General features: G+C 43.4%; 1 long non-coding RNA gene and 1 other non-coding gene across 3 annotated transcripts; one reads left to right on the plus strand and one right to left on the minus strand.

Annotated features, from left to right (window-relative positions):
- Positions 1–1,652: 1,652 nt before the first annotated feature.
- Positions 1,653–1,785, plus strand: LOC116600480. Its single transcript, XR_004289680.1, has one exon. It is a non-coding gene; the product is annotated as a small nucleolar RNA SNORA52 (small nucleolar RNA).
- A 3,097-nt stretch (positions 1,786–4,882) lies between these two features.
- On the minus strand, positions 4,883–6,404 carry LOC116598270. Of its 2 annotated transcripts, none has more exons than XR_004289019.1 (3): positions 6,364–6,404; positions 5,327–5,532; positions 4,883–5,227 (listed from the first exon to the last, which is right to left on the minus strand). It is a non-coding gene; the product is annotated as an uncharacterized LOC116598270 (long non-coding RNA). The 2 variants fall into 2 exon arrangements; XR_004289018.1 differs by having other exon boundaries at positions 6,357–6,391.
- Positions 6,405–9,187: the final 2,783 nt, after the last annotated feature.

Below are 9,187 nucleotides of genomic sequence, written 5' to 3' on the forward strand. Positions count from 1 at the left end.
CTCATGTCAACTCACGTGCCCCCTACAATTATTTCCCAATATTGAACCGATCGTTAATGCGCTGAAATGCAGTTATGACTATCTCACATCGGCTTCCCATTTCCTCTCCCCAGACCCATTGGTTGACCTCCTAACATTGGTCATTGGTTTGTGTTTATTCTCCAAGCTCAAGCCATTCTGACCATGCATAATTCCTAGAATATGCCGGTCCTCTCCCAGGGCCACTAGGAGTTTGCATATACAGCTCTCTCTGCCCCACTGATCTAGTTGACACCTGATAATCCTTCAGCTCTCAATCCCAGTCAAGCCTGCACGGGCCACCTGCCACCCTGGCACAACCTTCATGTGACTTGTCTTTGTAGGACTTCATAACAGTTGTATTGTTAATTCACGGATTTTTAAAAAGTTGATGTCTGTCCTCTCTATTAGACCACCAGTCTATAAATGTGGATACAATGTCAATTTCTTTTCACTCTTGTGTCTTAGCACTTAGCACGATGCATTATATGATATTCAATAAATATTTGCTGAATGAATGAAATGACCCGAGAAGTTAGTGTGAGACTAAAATCTAGATTTCCTGACTCCAAATCTCATGTTAATTACAATCTGCTGCTCTCAATTTGGTGTACTCAAGTCTGAGTCCCAACACAATGCATTTATTAAGTGCAGAGAAAATCACTCATACTTTTTGAATATTGCTTTTGGCAACACCAATGGTTTATAATGTCTAGGTATGGTTACTGTAGTAAAATAATGAAGTGCTCGCACGGGTTTGTTTACTTTGGGACTTGGCCACTTATTTCCTGAAATACATCTGTGATTGTTAATTTTATTTGTCAATTTGACTGGTTTAAGGGGTACCCAGATAACTGGTTAAAAATATTTCAGGGGGCGGGCACCTAGGTGGCTCAGTGGGTTAAGCCTCTGCCTCCAGCTCAGGTCATGAGCCCAGGGGCTAGGATTGAGTCCCGCATCGGGCTCTCTGCTCAGTGGGAAGCCTGCTTCTCCTCATCTCTCTCTGTCTGTCTTTCTGCCTACTTGTGATCTCTCTCTCTGTCAAATAAATAAATAAAACCTTTAAAAAAAATATTTCGGGGGGCATGTCTGTGAAGGTGTTTCTGGAAGAGGTTAACATTCGGCTCCAGGTACTGAGGGAAGAGAGCTGCCTCCACCAGTGTAGGCGGGTCTCACACAATCTCTTGGGGGTCCAAATGGAACAAAAGGTGAAGGAAAGGCTAATTCTCTTTCTTGTTGAGTTGGAACATCCATCTTCTCTTCTTGCACTCTTCTTGAGTTCTTGGTTCCCAGGCCGCCAGACTCCAGGACTTACGCCAGCAGCCCCTTTGTTCAGGCTTGGACTGGGAGACAGACCACTGTACCCCGAGTCTCAGGCCTTCAGACGCAGACTAAAGGATACCACTGGCTCCCCTCGCTCTCCAGCTGGCAGACCCCAGATCATGGGACTTCTTGGCCTCCATAACTGCCTAAGCCAATTCCTATAATACATCTTCTCATATATTTCTCTATTGGTTCTGTTTTTCTCTGGAGAGCCTCAAAGCGTACAACCTGCCATTACTCAAAACAGTTCAAAAGCAACTTTTACTACAAATTGCTTTTACACAACATGAGAATTAATGACTTAGTCACTGCGGTCCGTCCTCATCCCTGTCAGGCAGCCTGTGGCCTGCCAGTTTCATTCATGGACAGAGTATTCTAGAAGCCTCACCCAGAGGCATGAGCAAGACTTCAGTGGGCTCGTGCTGGGGGAGCTTCTATATACTTCAGGAAAAGAAAAGAAAAAAAAATAAGTTAGTAATTGAATGTATGAATACTTTTCTCATCAAGAAGATAATAACATCTATGTAATGATGACAGAAAAGCTGGAGATGGTCTGAATCAGAATTGGCTGTTCCCAGGAAATCCTTTGCTGTTACTGATAACTACGGGTGATGAAAGGGGGGAAGAGCACAAACTGTAGGCCCTTTGCAAATCTGCTTGGGTCCTGGATTTAGTCCACTTATTAGTCTTGGGAATATTTTCCAAATCACTGGGCTGTGTCTCTGTTCCTGTCCTCAAAACTCCTTCTTTGGGCACAACGATCTGACTTGAAAAGAGGGTGACCAGGTGGCCCTGATGCATGCAGTGGTGACAATCCACTGCTCTGACCTCCTCTCAGTTCTCCATGAGTCAGTGCTTCCAGGCGCATTGCTAGATGCTATGGACAATTCTTCAGGGGGAAAAAACCCAAAAGAACAATTTTCCCAACTAGTGAAGGACCTTTTGGTCCAAAGGTATGCTATCAGCTTCTTTGGAAGTCACTTTTGGTCCAAAGGTATGCTATCAGCTTCTTTGGAATTTGAAAGGTGTTTTTCTCTTTTTTCCTGTGGCCATAACTGAAGGGTGGCTCTGTGCTGAGGCCAGCCTGCAGGAGCTCATGGAAATACAATGGACCCCATCCATGGTACACTGCAGCCAACCGAGCTCTGTAAACATGATTCCATTCGAACATATATGGAGTCGCAACTTGAGATGACAAAAATGTGTAACTTTTTGATGGATTGAAATTCATTCATTCATTTATTTAACTGCTAACCACTGCCCCAACATTCATAGAGCATTGACTATGTTGTAGGCTCAGTTCTAAGTTCCAGGAATACAAGATTAGCAAGACTATTCCTCCCCCACAAAACTCAGTCTACTGGGAAGCACAACGTCACAAACAAAACATTACAGAATCATTCGACAAGTGTTCTAACCAAGCCTTCTCCCCGAGATCCAGGCTCGTCTGTTCATTTCTTGTTTCCATCTCTCCTTGGTGCCCAGGGATAACTCACATTCAACATGCCCAGGGTGGAACCCATCATCTTCTCTACCTTCTCTGCTAAGCCTCATCCTCCCCCCTTCCTTCTCCTTCTCTTCCTTCGTGTGTGTTCCCTCTCAATTTGTGAAGCCATCTCCTAGCCAGACCTCCATCCTAGAAACCTGAGAATAATTCTGAACCCCTTCAGCCCTTGCTTCCGTCAGTCATAAAGTCCTGTGAATATCATCTCTTAAGGAGTCTTACAGCCCACCCCCTCCTCCCTAACTTGGCTACTGTCTTAACCAGGATGCTGGTAAACTTCTCAACTGGAATTCCAGGCCAGTGCTCTGACCCTCTCAGACATATCCTTCACAGAGCGTGGTTGCCTGAGTTTTCTATTTGGAGAGCTCAGCACAGAGCCTGACCCACAGTAAATACTACTGCGACTAATACCAAACATTAACATAGATGAGAAACGGGGCACCTGGGTGGCTCAGTGGGTTAAGCCACTGCCTTCGGCTCAGGTCATGATCTCAGGGTCCTGGGATCGAGCCCCACATTGAGTCCCGCATCGGGCTCTCTACTCAGCAGGGAGCCTGCTTCCTCCTCTCTCTCTGCCTGCCTCTCTGCCTGCTTGTGATCTCTGTCTGTCAAATAAATAAATAAAATCTTAAAAAAAAAAAACACACATAGATGAGAAGCACTGACAGGTCAGCTTTCTGGATGGAGAGTGTTCTGTTTGCTTTTTGCTAGTCTGGAATGTCAGTATTCTGTTATCTCAAAGGTGACCAAGTCACTGGGCATCTGGCTTGCATACCCTCGATTTAGAAGAAATGATAGAATGTGATGTTGGTAAAAAAACACTGACGTCTGGATCCAGTGCCGCTGTTCAATGCTTCTGAACTCACACCTGATGATGTTTTTTCTCCCTTTCCCTTCATTTCATTCGTATGGAAGGCCAATTTTCTAGTTGAATAGTTAGGATTCAGCTTAGCAGAGAGTGACAGAAAACCCCACATAATAGTCTTCTAAAAAGATAGAAACTTTTCTTTCTCAAAATCATATCCAGATAGGCAGTCTAGACCTGGTGTGCTGCCTGCCCATTCCGCAGCAACCCCAGCTCCTGTTGTCTTTGCGCTCTGCCGTCCTCAACATATGGCTTCTACTTCGTGGCCAGAAGGGCTGCCCTAGCTCCAGCCATCATGCTCACATCAAAACCAGGAGGGGGAAAAAAAAAGAGAAAAGCATATCTATTCTTAAGGGTGCCTGGGTGGCTCATTGGTTAGATGTCTGTCTTCTGCTCAGGTCATGATCTCAGGGTCCTGGGATCGAGCCCTGCCTTGGGCTCCACACTCAGCAGGGTCTGCTTCTCCCTCTGGCCCTCCCCCTGCTCATGCTCTGAGAAAGAGAAGGACATGTCCATTCTTTTAAGGACCCTTTCCACAACAGGGAAACCTCAGCAAGGGGGGTCAGCCCTCAAATGGCACAGGTCCTGAGGGGCGTGACCATCACATGGCATCTGCGTGAAGTCAGAAGACGGGCAGAGCTGGTACACTCCAGCAGCAGCTGGGCCCAGACAAGAGGCCAAAGTCTGAGACAGAGGAGGCTGAAAGATCTCAAGCATCGCCTAAGAGATGTCTGATGCAAAAAACATCTAGCAGTCTCCACCACACTCCACCGAGTTTGGATGACCCTCTCCCCGACAAAGCCAGTGTGGCCCTGGGTACTCAGCGCCTAATCCCGAGATACTCGCACAACTGCGTCAGTAGAAGCAACGACGGCATTGAGCAAACACCTGCTCCAGGCCGGGGGAATCCGCTAAGAGCTTCAGAGGCCCAGTCACTGGATCCTCCCAACAAACGTGGCTAGAAGGTTGTACTTCTCCTCCTCCTTCCTCTTCTACCTCTGCTCCTTTTTCTCCTTCTTCTTCTTGTATGTTTTTATTTTATGTAATCCAGGAGATCGGGATTTCCCCTCAGGAAACCACCCAGGGCTTGCGTGCTGCTGTGCCGCAGGGCATGATAATGAGAAAGTTGCCCAATCAGTGTGGGATTTTAAAAAGATTCTTTGGGGAAAGTAAACTTCATGATCTTAAAGAACGTGTCAGTATCTGATGATTTTTTTCTTCTCCGCTGTCGAGTGCCACCCGTCGTTCCTGCCTGGGAACGCGCAGTGCCTTTGGTGGCCAGCTTCTCCTGCAAGTGCAGATGGCTGGGGACAGGTCTCCTTGCCAAGCCAGTTCCCTTTTTCATCCTTTTCTCCCAGAGGAGCCAGGTGGGACCCTGGCTTTCTTCTAGCATCGCCCCGCACTCCCCAGTTGAGCTTTCTTCTCTTTTCAGCCCTGAACGCAGTGTCATTGTTTCTCCCGCCTTCTTCCTCTCTGCGCCAGAAAACGACTCCAAGTGTTTCTGAGGAATTTTACAGCTTTCAAAAGAAGAAAAGCATATACGGGGTTGAAATAACATCACAGAGAAATTTCAAACTTAGAAGCAGCCTTAAGAGTGTGACCGTTCCGCCACTTACTCATTTTTCCTGGGAAAATGCAAATGTAACTAGGTCAGACTGTCTAAGGTTCCTTCTTTCTCTGGCCCATCATTTTGGTAAAAACTGGATCCAGACAACCCGGCTGATCTCTCATCTCCTCCTCGCAGGGCTGGCACCTCTGAGATCCGCTTCCTTTGATGCAGAAGGCATCGTTCTCCCCACTGCCCCCAGTCTCCTCCGGATGCCTGCGTGGGGAAAAGTACGGACACTGACGGATACTGACGTAGAGACCTGAGGAAGCCTCAAGTCAGATTTATTTAAATGACAAAGAAAACTCAAGATTGCTCCTCTTTACTGTCCTCAAGCCATTCTTCATGCCAAAGGTCATGTCAGGCGGTTCTGACAGTAACTTCCCCGTCCAAGTGTCTTTCCTTGGTCGCGGCTTTACTCTCCACCTGTTTTCTTGACGCCAAGGTACCGCCACCTCCGCCTGCAAACATCCAGGCACTGGCTGGAACAGACGTGCACGTAGCCTCTCCCTACCACTTTTCATCATCTCAGCACAGTTTGATAACATCCTGCAATATCTAGTGAATATGCATTATTGATCTTTAAATCACCTTTAATCACAGCCTCTGGGCAGGCTCCTGTAGGCCTCATTCACAGCATACTGAACCCCTCGTTGGCTTCAAACAGTACAACTTTTTGTCTGCTTCTTTACCACTTTTCTTCTTGAATATACCCACTGAAAGCTGATTTAACATTGACCCCTAGATGTTGGCCCTGCCCGAATTATCTTGAGGGCCAAGGGCCCTACTGCCTCACAGGCTATCTGAGGCTAGACCACTCATTGGTGCTAGACCAGCAGGAGCACATCAGTCATTTGGTTAAAGGTCAGAATCATCAAAGAAAGACCAGAAGACTCAGCATTCTGTAGAACTCACGAAAATGAAAAGACCCTAGCACTTAACCTGTGTCTTAGTTTTGTCTCTGATATAACACAATTAAAAAACAGGGAACCTATTTTTTAGATTTATCTAAATATAGATGTATCTAAAAATCTGTTTACAGGGCACCTGGATGGCTCAGTTGGTTAAGTGTCTGCCTTCGGCTTGCGTCGTGATCCCAGGGTCCTGGAATCAAGTCCCATATCGGGCTTCCTGCTCAGTGGGGAATCTGCTTTTCCCTCTCCCTCTCTCTGTCAAATAAATAAACAAAATATTTAAAAAATATATCTATTTACAAGAAGGATCTAAACAGGCTGTAGATCCTAGAATAAGTCTTTGGTTTTAACTATTAAATCTATAAAATTATACTTGATATTTGTAGCTAAGTAATTGTCACTTCTTACCAGGTAACAGTTTTTACTGGAGACCTATCATTAAGTGAAAAAGAAATAAGCCAAACACATTACATGAGAAAGAAAGAAGAATTCACCATTTCACAAACCGGGCCTTAAAAATCTTTTAAGGCGGCCTAGGTGGCTCAGACAATTGAGCCTCTGACTTTTGATGTCAGCTCAGGTCTTCATCTCAGGGTCGTGAGTTTGATGCTGGACTCCATGCTGTGTATGATGCCTACTTAAAAAAATAAATCTTACAAAATTTTTATGTGATCATGGATCAGAATCAGAGATTATTTAGAGCAGGTAATTTGTATATTAGCAAAAGAAAAATTGTGAGATTGACAAGCATTGTAATGCAATGTTAATGAATGTTAATTCCACTACTCATCTCATAAAAGTGATGCATTGGTTTTTACTTTTCTGAAAAGCTGACTCATATATTTTAAGAAGGATGTCATACGAAAATAATAAGTTCCTTCAAGGAATTTCCTTGCTTCCTTAACAATGAGAGGGGGAGAATGGTGTTAAAATAAAAAAGCACTGTAAGATTCAACACCTTGGAGAATATAGTAAGATAAGCTCTCTCATATACTGTTACATATTTCCAGTGAAGATGAAGTTGGTACCATGTTGCTGAAAGCCAGTTGGACACCTTGTCAGGAGTCCTCAATATAGTCTTGCTCTTTAGTCATTAATCCATTTCTAAGAGCTTATACTGAAAAATAAGGAAATGGTTTAACACACACACACACACATACACACACAGATGTTTACACAGCCAAATACATACTACTGCAATCCTGGGGACAACATAAATGTCCCCAAACAAGGAAAGTTAAAGAAATTGTGGCATACTCATTACAATGTAATGTTTATTACATAAGAGAAAAAAATTGCATTTTGACAATTACATGTAAAAATGTTTGTAATATAATGCTACATACAGAACATGACATACAATATAATCCCAATTAAAAGAAATTATTATGTTTATATATATGCATGAAAAAGTCTGAAAACAAAAATAGCAGCTGTTACTCCTAAGTGGTAAGAGATATACGTAATACTTAAAAAATATTTTCCACATTTTCTGAAGTAACTTTTAATAAGAATCATTAAACCACATTTTGACACCTTAAATATCATTTTAACTTAACAATGTAACTATCATTTAACTACTGGAAGCATAGAATTTTGAAATGTTGGGGGAAGCGATGCAAGTCTGGATTGCTAACATGGTTTTATTCATAAGCAAACTGGGCAGAATAAAAAGAACAGTGTTTAACAAAGCATTATTTTTTGTTTTATTGACACAATTTCCATGTGATCAACTGCTTATGTATAAGATACAAAATGTGATGAGTTTTGACATATTTATACTCTCATGAAACCATCACCACAATGTGGATGAGGAATGTTGACGCTATCATCCCCAAATGTTTCTTTGTGCCTTTTCTCCCTTCCCCCAACTCACCTTCAGGCAATGACTGGAAATTTTGTTGCTATATATTAGTTTGCATCTCCTAGAATTTATGTAAACTTATGTAATTTATTTCAATGAACTCAGCAGAAACTTTTTTTTTGGCCATGCTTTTTTCACCTTAGAATCATTACTTTGAGATTCATTCGTGCTGTTATGTATTTCCCATATGAACATATCACAATTTGTTTATCCATCCAATTTTGATGGACATTTGAGTTGCTTAAAGTTTTGTCTATTGTAGATAAAGCTGCCATGAACATTTGTACATAAATCTTTGTGTAGAACGTACTTTCGTTTCTCTTGAGTAGAGTGGTTGGGGCAGGAGTGGAAAGGTGGGGTCAAATTATAGGAACAACTAATGAAGAAACTGCCAAGCGGGTTTTCACAGTGGTTGGACCCCTTCGCACTTCCATCAGCAGCATGTAAGAATTCTAGTTGCTTCCTATTCTCACTAACACTTGATATTGTCAGTCTTTTTATCTTTTTTTTTTTCCCCCAAGATTTTATTTATTTGACACAGAGAGAGAGCACAAGTAGGCAGAGTGGCAGGCAGAGGAAGAGGGCGATGCAGGCTCTCCACTGGGCAGGGAGCCCAATGCAGGGCTCCATCCCAGGACCCTGGGATGATGACCTGAGCCATTCAGACGCTTAAACGACTGAACCACGCAGGCACCCTGTCAGTCTTTTTAATTGTTGCCACTCTAGTGGTTGTGTAAGATAGCTCATTACAATTTTAATTTGTATTTCTTTAATGGCTCACAATGACCTTTTCATGTGTGGTCATATATCTTTTTTGCTGAAGTGTCTATTCAATTATTTTGCACATTTTAAAGATTTTTTTAAAAAATTTTATTTATTTGACAGAGAAAGACACAGCGAGTGAGGGAACACGTGCAGAGGGAGTGGGAGAAGGAGAATCAGGCTTCCCGGTAAGCAGGAAGCCCAATGTGGGGCTCGATCCCAGAACTCTGGGGTGAGGACCTGAGCCCAAGGCATCCGCTTAATGACTGAGCCACCCAGGCACCCCTGTTTTGCACATTTTAAGTAAGGGTTATCTTCTGACTAGTTAATA

This window comes from Mustela erminea, chromosome 9 (assembly GCF_009829155.1).
Source record: "Mustela erminea isolate mMusErm1 chromosome 9, mMusErm1.Pri, whole genome shotgun sequence".
Classification (NCBI taxonomy): domain Eukaryota; kingdom Metazoa; phylum Chordata; class Mammalia; order Carnivora; family Mustelidae; genus Mustela; species Mustela erminea.